The 13,148-nt window shown below is 40.9% G+C and overlaps 1 pseudogene; it reads right to left on the bottom strand.

Moving 5' to 3' along the window:
* LOC105862387 (obg-like ATPase 1 pseudogene) overlaps positions 1-12,905 on the bottom strand; it is a 28,429-nt pseudogene extending 15,524 nt beyond the window's left edge.
* Positions 12,906-13,148: the final 243 nt, after the last annotated feature.

Here is a 13,148-nt window from a genome sequence, read left to right as displayed (position 1 = left end):
GTGTTGAGTTGTGGTTGCATTTCCTGAACTATATCTTATTACCTTATCTTCCTTCAGTACTTACCTTGGATCCCTGCACATGGCAGGTAAAAATCCAGGAAATGCAAATAGAATTGAATTCTCCTACCTCAAACCCAAAGTACTTTATGTATACAAAAGGGAATGTTTAGGGAGAAAAATGCATTCCTTTGAAGCCCTTGAAAAAAGATGTTAAGGATAAAGTATACTTCAAATTAGGGATTTCAGACTCTTAAGCTTTTAATACAAGCCATAAATTTAGGCATCACATTGTTCTTACTACAAAAGGAAAGAGTGAATGAGGTTTTGGGGAATGCTGATTATTTGGGAGAAATCTATTGAGAGACTTAGAGCTCTGCCTGCTGCACAGTCATGACTGCTCAGTACAGGGTTGTCAAAGGTCTTATTCTGAGTGTGTTTCCCTGAAAATTATCCCTGGCCATTTGCCTTGAATATTTCAAAAATAAGATCTTTATTGAAAAAAGGGAAGACAAAAGCGAGAAGGATGAATATTGATGCCAGATTCATAGAATAGACAACAGTAGCAAAATGCTTGGTTTTGAGGATTTTCTGACTCTTTTCATGGACCTTGGAATGATTTCTATTGTAATGCCAAATTCTGCAGCCAGGATGCCACCATCATCAATAGGGTTCTTTGTTACAAGTCAATCAGTTAAATCAGTGGGTCCTGCCGTGTGTAGTGGCTCACGCCTGTAATCATAGCACTCTGGGAGGCCAAGGTGGGAGGATCACTTGAGCTCAAGAATTGGAGACCAGCCTGAGCAAGAGCCAAACCCTGTCTCTACTAAAAATAGAAAGAAATTAGCCAGACAACTAAAAAAAAAAAATTAGCCAGGAATGGTGGTGCGTGTCTGTATTCCCAGCTACAGGGGGGCTCACGAGGCTGAGGCAGGAGGATTTCTTGAGCCCAGGAGTTCGAGACCAGCCTGAGCAAGAGTGAGATCCCATCTCTACTAAAATAGAAAGAAATTAGCAGAACAACTAAAAATATATAGGAAACAATTAGCTGGGCATGGTGGCACATACCTGTGGTCCCAGCTACTCAGGAGGCTGAGGCAGAAGGATTGCTTGAGCCCAGGAGTTTGAGGTTGCTGTGAGGTAGGCTGACTCCAGGGCACTCTAGCCCAGGCAACAGAGCAAGACTCTGTCTCAAAAAAAAAAAAATTTAAATCAGTGGGTCCTTTAATATCACAGACATTATAAATCAAGTATGCACATAATAAAAGACATAATATGCACATACCCTCTAAAATGTTTAAAAACTGGTGAGACATATATTATATATATATATATAGCCTTTCTGCAAACCACAGAATGAAAGCAAGACTCTTCCTTATCTGTTTTGACCTCTTCCTCTACCCTGACCAGGACCCGCAGTGACAGATTTATTTTCTTTCTAATCCCGGTCTTTGTACCTCACTCACCTCATCGTCCTCCCGAGGCTTGAGGGCATAGTACTATCTCCATTTTTCTCAGTTTATCAAAATCTGTGCCCTCCTAGCACTAACACCAGAATCAAATGACTAATTTCATTTGATTTATGCGCGACAGCCGCCTTCGAATTCATGACTGTCAGTCGTTCGGCTTCTCCTTTGGAGATCACATGGTTTTTGTCTCATAGGTGAACTAAATTTTATAGGAGATTGTGTTTTCCTTTTTGCCTTGGCTTCCTGGATGTTCAAGGTCAAACCTGTAGCCCCATTTAGTAAATTCAGAGGACCCCATTCCTTGCATTGCTCCATAATATTTTCTAGCTCATTTTATCTTGCTACTGAACTTGTATTTTCTCTGGCCTTGATCTTTTTTTTTTTTTTAAAAATTACCCTCACATTGTATATTGCCTTTAAAGCATATCAAAATTTTTATAGAATAAATAAAGGTATAAATACATAAATAAGTCTTTCAGTTAGAGAATACTGTTCAGAGAGTCAGAGCTTTTTTTCTTTGAAGAAGAGGATAAGTAAGACAAAAGATTAATGCTTCTTGAGAAAAATACGTCTGCAGTAAAACAACATCATGCCTAATAATTATCCTTTAGTTATTTTGCCTGCAGTCTTACCACACTCTAATCCATCTATCGTCTTAAAATTAATTATCTGTCTTAAACACAGATTAGATCACATTACTTCTATAATTTACATAATTGTATTACTTACATAATTATCTGTCTTAAACAAAGATTCAGTTATATTACTTCCCTGCTCAGAAATCTTAGATGACACTATTAAAGGATAAAGGTCAAGTTCCTAAGCATGGCCTTCAAAGTCCTTCATAAAATATCACTCACCTGTCAGGCCTTCACTCCCCACCTGCCTCCACTGTAAGCTCCTCGAATGTAAATTTGTACTGTATGATCCTGGACGTGCTGTGCCCTTCCCTATCCACCTTCAAGACTTGTCTCCCTCTCCTCTTTCCAAACCATAAAGAACATAACTCTTATTGCCCTTCTTTCTGACCTAACATGCTTCCCAGCCTAGCTTCGTTTTTAAAAAGTCAACATGTGAATGATTACCTTTAGGAACACTTGATTTTATAACAACAAAACAAATTGACCCACTCATTTTTAAATTAGTATTGGAACTTTTTGTTTTACCACTTCTTCCCAAACTCAGCTCAAGAACTGTATCTTTTGTCCCCAAATGGTCTCCCTCCTGTGATTAATGTTTACTCCTTTCATATTTAGAAGCAGTACAACTTAATGATTGAGCGGTTTAGCTTTGGAGTCAACTGAATTTGGGTTCAACCCACTTACTTAATCTCATCTGTAAAATAAGATAATAATACACAAAGCCTTAAAATATGCTCACAAATACCTCGACAACCTTCCCAGGAAGAGGCAGACTCTGTGTACCCTCCTCTTGAAACTGTGACTTGTTTGTAACCAGTAGAATGCAGGAGAAATGACACTGGGTAACTTCTGAGACTGGGTCAAAAAAAGTTATGCAGCTTCTGCCTTGTTCACTGAGATATTCATTTTTGGAAACTTAAGCTATCATTTAAGAAGTTCACCTAGAATTTGATAAATGAATTCAGCAAAGTCTCAGGTTACAAAATCAATGTACACAAATCAATAGCATTTCTACATACTAATAACAGTCAAGCTGGGAGTCAAATCAAGAACTCAATACCATTTACAATAGCTGTAAACTAAATAAAATACCTAGGAATATACTTAACCAAGGAAGTGAAAGGTCTCTGCAAGGAGAACTATAAAACACTGATGAAAGAAATTGTAGATGACACAAACAAATAGAAAAACATCCCTTGCTCATTAATTGGCAGAATCAACATTTGTTAAAATGTCCATACTGCCCAAAGTGATTTACAGATTCAACACAATCTCTGTCAAAATACCAATGTCATATCTCACAGATCTAGGAAAAATAATCCTAAGCTTCATTTGGAACCAAAAAAGAGCCCAAATAGCCAAAGCAATATTAAGCAAAAAGAACAAATCTAGAGGCATCACATTACCTGACTTCAAATTATACTACAAAGCTATAGTAAGCAAAGCAGCATGGTATTGGTATAAAAGTACAGACACAGACCAATGGAACAGAAAATAGAATCCAGAAATAAAACCATCTACCTACAACCACTGATCTCTGACCACATAGACAACACTGGGGAAAGGAAGCCCTACTCAATAAATGGTGCTGGGAAAACTAGGTAACCACACGCAGAAAAATGAAACAGGATCCCTATCTCTTGCCATATATAAAAATTAATTCAAGATGGATAAAAGACTTAAATGTAAGCCATGAAGCCATACAGATTCTAGAAGAAAACATAGGAAAAATTCTTCTAGACATCAGCCTAGGCAATAAATTTGTGACTAAGGCCTCCAAAGTCAAATACAGCAACAACAAAAACAAATAAGTGGAACTTAACTACATTAAAAATCTTTTGCACAGCAAAGGAAATAATCAACAGAATAAACAGACAACCTACAGAATGGAAGAAAATATTCACAAACTATACATCCAACAAAGGACTGATATCCAGAATCTACAAAGAGCTCAAGCATATCAGCAAGAAAAATATAAACAACCCTAACAAAAAGTGCACAAAAGACATGCACAGAAGTTTTTCAAAATAAGATAGACAAATGGCCAACAAACATATGAAAAAATGCTCAACAACACTAACCTAAGGGAAACGCAAATTAAAACTACAATGAGATACCACCTTACCCTGATCAGAGTGGCCATTATTAGAAGTCAAAAAACAATAGATGCTTCCCAGTTGGAAGCCCTGCCTGTAATCTTAGTTCTGTCTGGAATAAGGTCCTACTTACATCTGCTAATTGACTACTTGGAAAACTGTAATCTCCCCCAAAACCTCTGTGTAATGGCTAGAGCCTTTGCTACCTATGACAGACTTCTCTAAGAGCCCACCATTAGGGCTCAAAATATTACTTGTGCCAGCATTCTTTGTCACCAAGTCAAGCTAGTCTTTTGGAGCACTCTAATATTTTTGCCAGACCCCCTATCCAATAGCTTGCCTGCTGCTTAGCTGATAACACTCCCCCTGAACATTCTGTTCTGCCACTACATCGAATTTTCCCAGCCATCTGCCCCAACCATTGGATGCAAGTCATTTTGTTCTGGTTAAGCAAGTCACATGGAATGACATGACAGTAATGTGAGGATGAAAAACTTCTCTATTCTTTAGATGGTTCTATTTTATAGTTACAATGTGTCAAATTAAAATGTCCAAATTCCTTTCCTCCTTGAACTGCTCCTTTAGAGAAGCATAAAGAGGTTTTCAGATATCTGTAAAATGAGGTGAGAGGCCATAGCTTTCAGTCATCTAAATAATGACTTTCCTGCTAAGAAAAGGGCAAACAGTAAATAATTTCATTTCGTTTAATACTAAAGATACAGAAAAATGCAGCTTTAAAATTTATCTCTAAAACACTGTCCCAAAGTTCTCTGGGCACTAGGGGGGAAAACTTTTAATAGAACAAAAAAGTAATGAAAAGAGAGGGAAATAAAAGTGGAAGAGACACTTCTACCCAAAGACTGATCTCGTACTTGTTTTTAATTCAAGAAGTACTCTCTGAGGAGAGGAGGTAGAGAGAAGGGTAAATTGTTAAGGTCCATAGTCTTTTTTCACAGGGGGAAACTCTGGGTGATAACGAGCTCATACTTGTTTTTAATTCAAGAGGTACTCTCTGAGGAGAGGAGTTAGAGAGAAGGGTAAATTGTTAAGGTCCATAGTCTTTTTTCACAGGGGGAAACTCTGGGTGATAACAAGGCAGAAATTCTTGACACGGCTCCCCAAGGACAAGTCCAACAAGCTGCTTCAAGTGGAAGCTGTAGAAGCACAACTATAAATGTCTTAGATTTCTCACCCATTAAAATTCTAGGGAAAAGAAGCTAATTTTGCAAGTAGCCAACTCTAAATTCCTGTTATATGTGCCTCTTATAAAATGATGAGAGGAGAATTATAAGACGAGAATACTTGAATAGCTAGAGCCATGTTTCCAGGTACTCACAGTGAGTTGGTAGATAGATATTACCTTGAGATAGATGTCTGCAACTTTTTGTTTTTAAATGATTAAAGAGACTTTTAAGCACAAAAAGGACCACTGAAATAGTTACCAAGGGTACTACCAATGCTGTCCCATAAGAGTTGTCTCTGCTGTTATGCCCAGCAGTCCTGCTGTGTCTTGTGGAGTATGTGTAAATGAGGCATATTATCTAGCAAGGATTGGCATTGGTAGATTGAAAACCCCGTAAAAACAGGAAGAAAAAATCTCTGGCCAGGATAGGCAAAGTAATGAGAAGAGGAGAAACAAGATATTGGCCACCAGCGAAAGTGATTAGGTGCAATGTTAGATCATTTCCAAAGATGGCTGCCAACAATTCTCCCTGCCCTTGCAAGTGTGCACCACTCTTTCCATCAGGAGGTAGAATCTATCTCCCTCCCCCTTGAACTTGGGCTAGGCTACTAACTTGCTTTGACCAAGCAAAAGCAACAAAAGTGACGGGACTTCACCTCACTGGGATTTCTGAGCCATGGCCTTTAAATACCTTGTATTAAATAGCTTCCACTTTCACTTTCTTGGAAGCCACTCACCGTGTAAAGAAGCTCGGGCTAGATCACAACATGGTGAAAGACCACATGGAGAAAAAGAGGTACAGTCAATCCCCAGCCAATCTTGTCACCCAACTGAGGTACCAGATGTGTGAAAGAAGTCATCTTGAATGTTCTACTCAGCAGAGCTCCCAGCTGAAGGCAGCTACATAAGTGACTACAGCCAACACTAGGTGGAGCAGAACACCTCCATTGAACCTAGAGAACAGAGAATTGTGAAAATAGGTGACTGTTGTTTTAAAACAGTTTTTAATAATAGAGAGATGAATAACTGAAATAGGTTTCCTGTCCCCAGTGAAAATGAAGAGGTCATTTGACAACGTATGTGCCTTGAGCAATGAGTAGACCAGATGTGTAGACAAACTTCTCCAGGAAAGTGGGCAATAAAGAGGTAGCCATCCAAGCAACCAGAAAACGGTTGCCAGTTATTCTTTTTTCCAGGATATTATGGGGGTACAAACATATTGGTTACATGTTATGATTCTGCCACACCCAAACCATGATTTGAGGCATGCCCTTTCCCCCCTACAATGCTTACCGTGTCCATTAGTTGTTAGTTTACCCATCCTCAAACCCCCAATCCCTGAAGAATACTACTACCATGTGAGCACCATAGTGTTGATCAGTTAGTGGCAATTTGATGGCGATTACATGTGGTGCCTATTCTTCCATTCTTGTGATACCTCACTTTGGAAAATGGGCTCAAGCTCTATCCAGGAAAATATAAGAGGTGCTAGATCACTGACATTTCTTATAATTGAGTAATATTCCATTGTATCCATATATAATATTTTGTTAATCCACTCATAAATTGATGGGCACTTGGGTTGTTTCCACATCCTTGCAATAGTGAATTGTGCTGCCATAAACATTTGGGTGCAGATGTCTTTATTATAGAATGTCTTCTGTTCCTTTGGGTAATTGCCTAATAATTCTATTGCTGGATCAAATGGTATTTCTATTTTTAGCTCTTTGAGGTATCTCCTAATTCTTTTCTGTAGAGGTAGGTTGCACTAATTTGCAGTCCCACCAGCAGCGTGTGTTCCTATCTCTCCACATCCTCTCCAGCATTTGTTGTTTTGTGATTTTTTTGATAAAGGCCAGTCTCACTGGGGTTAGGTGATATCTCATTGTGGCTTTGATTTGCATTTCCCTAATGATTAGAGATGTTGAACATTTCTTTATATGTTTCCTGGCCATTATTCTATCATCTTTCAAAAATTTTCTATTCATGTCCTTTGTTCATTTATTGATGGGGTTTGAATTTTTCTTATTGATTTTTTTGAGTTCGAGACAGATTCTTGTTATCAGCCCTTTATCGGATGTGTAGAGTGCAAATATTTTCTCCCATTCTATGGGCTATCTATTTGCTCTAATGATAGTTTCCTTGGCTGTGTAAAAGTTTTTTAATTTGATCAGGTCCCATTTATTTATTTTTGTTGCTGCTGTGATTGCTTTGGGGTCTTCTTCATAAATTCTTTGCCTAGGCCAATGTCTGAAAGTGTCTTACCTACATTTTCTTCAAGGATTCTTAAGGTTTCATGCCTTAGGTTTAAGTCTGTTATCCATCATGAATTAATTTTTGTAACAGGTGAGAGGTGGGGTTCCAGTTTCAATCTTCCGCATATAGTTATCCAGTTTCCCCAGCACCATTTATTGAAAAGAGATTCTTTTCCCCAGTGTATATTTTTGTCTGTTTGTCAAAGATTATGTTACCATATGTGGATGGTTTTATCTCTGGATTCTCAGTCCTATTACAAAGGTCTATATCTCTGTTCTTCTGCCAGTTCCAAGCTGTTTTAGTTACTATAGCTTTATAGTACAGCTTGAAATCTGGTAGACTGATACCTACCAGTTGTTCTTTTTGCTTAAGATTGCTTTGGCTATTCGAGGTCTTTTCTGGTTTCATACAAAGCATAGAATTATTTTTTCTAGATCTCTAAAGAATGATGATGTTACTTTGATAGGGATTGCATTAGTTCTGTAGATCACTTTAGGTAGTATGGACATTTTAACAGTGTTGATTCTGCCAATCCATGAGCAAGGCAGATTTTTCTAACTGTTTCCATCTTCTACAATTTCTTTTCTTAGTGTTTTGTAGTTCTCTCTGCATTTGTCTTTCACCGCTTTTATTAAATATATTCCTAGATATTTAATTTTCTTTGAGGCTATTGTAAAAGGTATTGCATTTTTTTATTCAAATTTTGGCTTGACTGTTATTAGAGTATATGAATGCCTCTGATTTGTGTGTATTGATTTTGTATCCTTAGACTTTATTGAATTCATTTATCAATTCCAGGAGTCTCTTGGTTGAATCCTTGGGGTTTTCTAGATATAATATCATATCATCAGTAAAGAGTGAGAGTTTTATCTCTTCTGCCCCCCAGGAATGACCTTAATTCCCCTCTCTTGTATAATTTCTCTAGCAAGGACTTCCAGCACTATGTTGAATAGAAGTGGAGATAGTGGGCAACCTTGTCTGGTTCTAGTTCTAAGTGGGAATGGTTTCAATTTTTCCCCATTCAGTATGATATTGGCTGTGGGTTTATCATAAATGGCCTTGATAATTTTAAGATATGTCCCATGTATGCCAATTTTGTTAAGAGTTTTATCATAAAGATGTGCTGGACTTTGTCAAATGCTTTTTCTGCATCTATTGAAAGAATCATATGGTCTTTGTTCTTGCTTTTATTTATGAGGTGAATTGCATTTATAGATTTGTGTATGTTGAACCAGCCTTACATCTCTGGTATAAAGCCCACCTGGTCATGGTGAATTTTTTTATACATATACTGTTGGATTCTATTTGCTAAAATTTTGTTGAGGATTTTTGCATCTATATTCATGGGGGATATTGGTCTGTAGTTTTCTTTTTTTTTTGTTGTGTCCTTTCCTGGCTTTGGTATCAAGGTGATATTGGCTTTGTAGAATGAGTTAGGGAGGATACCATCTTTCTCAATGTTATGGAATAATTTCTGTAGTATAGGTATGAATTCTTCTTTGTATGTTTGGTAAAACTTGGAAGTGTAGCCATCTGGTCCAGGAGTTTTCCTTTTAGGAAGGTTTTACATTGCTGCTCCAATTTCTGTGCTTGATATTGATCTATTTAGGAATTCTAATTCCTCCTGGGTGAACTTAGGGAGATTGTCCATTTCCTCCACATGAGGTAGTTTGGGGATATATAGGTTTTTATAGTAATTAAAGATAATGTTTTGTATTTCCATGGTGTCTGTTGTGACCTCTCCTTTTTAATTTCTAATTGAGTTTATTGGAGTCTTTTCCCTTCAAATTCTTGTCAATCTAGTAAGAGGGCTGTCAATTTTGTTTATATTTTTGAAAAACCAGCTTTTGATTTTGTTGATCTTCTGTATAGTTCTTTTATTCTCAATTTCATTTAGTTCTGCATTGTTATTTCTTTTTCTTCTGCTAGGTTTGGAATTGATTTGTTCTTCCTTTTCCAGTTCCTTGAGACTATTTATTAGTTTGTTGATTTTTGAGCTTTCTGTGTTTTGGATGTGAGCATTTAATGCTATTAGTTTTCCTCTTAGGAATGCTTTTGCTGTATCCCACAAGTTTTGATAACTTGTGTCCCTGTTATCATTTAGTTTGAAGAAACTTTTGGTTTCCCTCTGTATTTCCTCCTTGACCCAATAGTCATTCAACAATAGATTGTTTAATTTCCATGACTTTGTGAGGTGGTGAGTATTTCTGTTGGAATTGAACTCTAATTTTATACCACTATGATCAAAGAAAATACACGGTATAATTTCTATTTTTTTTTAAATTTGTTGAGATCTGATTTGTGGCCTAGTATGTGATCAATTTTGGAGAAAGTTCCATGAGCTGATGAGAAGAATGTATATTCAGCTTTATTTGGGTGGAATGTTCTGTAGAGGTCTGTCAGACCCTTTTGTTCTAGAGCTCTACTTAAGTCCATTATTTCTTTGCTTATTTTCTGTTTGAAATATCTGTTCAGTTCATTCAGTGAGGCGTTGGAGTCCCAGGCTACTATTATGGTGTTATTGTTAATCATGCTATTTAGATCAGACAGGGTTTGCTTTATGCATGTGGGTACTCTTGAGTTGGGTGCATAAATACGAAGAATTGCTAAGTCTTATTCTTGGATCTTTCCTTTCACCATTATATAGTGGCCCATTATTGCCCTTTCTTACTTTTGCTATGTTAAAGCTTATGTTATCTGAAACAGGTATAGCCCACCCCTGCTTTCTTTTGGCTTCCATTTGCCTGGAGGATTGATTTCCATCCCTTAACCTTGAGCCTGAAAGCATCTTTGTGGGTTAGATGCGTTTCCTATAGACAGCAGATACTAGGCTTGTAGATTTTTATTCGCTCTGCCAGTCTATGTCTCTTCAGAGGACAGTTTAAGCCATTCACATTTATTGAGAGGACTGAAATTTGAGGTAGATTTCTATTCATATTGGGGCTGGCTTATGGCCTTAACTGCAAGTCCCTGAAGGGATGTTCCTTAACAGCGCTGGGAAGATGTGCTCTGTATTGCCTTAGAGGTGTTTTAGCCTGTTGGGTTATCTCTGACCTGTTGTCTTCACCTCTTGTCAAAGATTAGTGAGTTTGGATGTGGGGCGCGGTGTTAACGCCATTGCAAGATGGCGCCGGCTTCCTGGTCACGCCGATACTACAGGACTGATAAACAGGGTGAACCGCGCAGGTGTAGGGGCTTTTCCTGTCTCATCAAGTATGCATATGAAGGATCTTAGCTTGGCCTATCAGTAATAACCCTCGTGCGCTTTCAACCTATCCCCATCACTTCCCTCCTTCCTTAGAGTATATAAGTGTGTGAGAGCTTGTGCTCAGGGTCTTCCGCATCATGAAAGTCTAAAGGGAACCCCATTAAAGCACTGTCAGAAGAACTCCGGTTGCCGCGTCTTCCTTGCTGGCGAGGCGGGCGCGACAAGCGGAGTTCTTCTGACAGTGCTTTAATGGGGTTCCCTTTAGACTTTCATGATGCGGAAGACCCTGAGCACAAGCTCTCACACACTTATATACTCTAAGGAAGGAGGGAAGTGATGGGGATAGGTTGAAAGCGCACGAGGGTTATTACTGATAGGCCAAGCTAAGATCCTTCATATGCATACTTGATGAGACAGGAAAAGCCCCTACACCTGCGCGGTTCACCCTGTTTATCAGTCCTGTAGTATCGGCGTGACCAGGAAGCCGGCGCCATCTTGCAATGGCGTTAACACCGCGCCCCACATTTGGACCCCTTGCTTAGACTCCCATGTGTTGGATCACGTGTGTGTGTGTCTGTGTGTGTGTGTGTGTGTGTTGTGACTCTAATGCCCTTCACTAGTTTGAGATGGAAGACACTGTATTGGTCTATGGGGTTGCCCTCTCTTTTGCTGTTGTAGTTTACGTGGAAGAGTTGATTATCAAGGCATTCCAATACCTTTGTATTGGGCTCTAAAGCCATGAATGGGGTGTACAAGTGCCCCAGTCTTTAGGAAATGTCTTGCCACTCCCAAGGGTTACTTGAGCCCTGTTGTCACTTTAGGTGGGGTGAGAAGAGCAACAGGAACCTGTGAACCTAAGGGCGTATACTTCTGAGGTTGCTTGATCTGCTACTAGGGGGGTGATGCTGACATGTTATTCAGAGCTCTTTCGCCTCACTTGTGAGGCAGCTCCAGGTTGGGGGGGGGGGTGTCAATTGGTGTGATTGCTAAGGACTCTGGCCCAGATTATCTTTCCCAGACCATAAGCCCAAAGCTCGCAGTGGCCTGGGCACCAGGAGCCAGCCCTCGTGTTATGACCTTATCAGATGATCAAAACCAAGTCACTGGACTGAGTCAACAATCTGTGCCCTTTTGCTTAGTTCCAAAGCCCCACAGATTCAAGGCAGTCACACAGGGAAAGGGACTTTTCTCCTTTCTCCCTGCCTCCACCAGCACAGTCTGCCCTGCCTGAGGGGAAGTCACCACGGCAGGGGCAGGGACAGTGCCCGAGGCCACCTGGCTTCTCAGCCCAGGAAGCCGCTACTCTGGTTACTCCGCACCTCCAAGGGCAGGGTTGGTCTAGTCCGTAGGAAGTACATGCTGCCAGGCTGCTGGAGAAGCAATGCCCAAGGCCACTGAGGGTCTCAGGCCAGAAAGCGGCCTCCCTTGCTACTCTGCCCTTCCAGGGCCGACGTCTGTCCCTTTGGCGTGAAACACAAGCTGGCCCGGCCAGGGACGCAGGGTCACCTGAGGCTGTGGGGCAATTCAGCCCAGAAAGTGGCTTCTCTCTTTACTCTCCTCCTCCAACGGCCGGGCAGGGGCAGTGGCCTGAGCTTGCCCTGCTGGGCTGGGGAAGGTGTGGTGCCCAAAACCCCAACATGCCACCGCGTGTCTAGGATATGGACCCCAAAATGGCGGCTGTTCCCCCCACAGAGAGCCAGCCCTGGAGGTGGCTGCTTAGGGAGGAACAGCAGGTGCTGGGTTTGTCAGGCTGTCTCCACGAGCCACTATCTGTCCCCACTGTTTCCCTGACACACTGACTCACGTCAGTCCAGCTGAGGGGATCGGCACTCTCTGTCCCACCCTGCACCGGCCGAATCCCCCGCGGTTTCCAAGGGCAGAGCCTCCCTTCCGGCGTCCACCTCCCTTGTTCCGGTCCCGGTGACCATCTGAGGCGAGAAGCCTGTCTCCAAAGTCCCTCCTGCCACCCGGGAGGCGTCCACTCAGCCCAGTCCCTCCCCCACCCGGTGGGGACCGCGCACAGCGCACTGCAGAGTTCAAAATGTTTCCCGCCATCGTCTTCTCCACACAGCCCGGCGGCCCCTGCCACGGCTTCGGCTTCGCATTCACTTCAGGCGCTTCCCTGCCTGCGTGGACGTGGAGGTCGGCGCAGGAAGAGTCGCCCCCTGTGGGTCAGACCACACTGCCCCAGCCGCCTGAGGGGCGCCGCCGTCCCCAGCCCGCCCGCTTTTTCCTTATTGTATATCTTGCTCTCTCCAGACTTTCCAGTCCATTCTCCAATTTACCTTTTTTTTTTTT

This window comes from Microcebus murinus, chromosome 25 (genome assembly GCF_040939455.1).
Source record: "Microcebus murinus isolate Inina chromosome 25, M.murinus_Inina_mat1.0, whole genome shotgun sequence".
NCBI classification, from domain to species: Eukaryota; Metazoa; Chordata; class Mammalia; order Primates; family Cheirogaleidae; genus Microcebus; species Microcebus murinus.
This window is presented reverse-complemented; position numbering and strand designations above follow the sequence as displayed.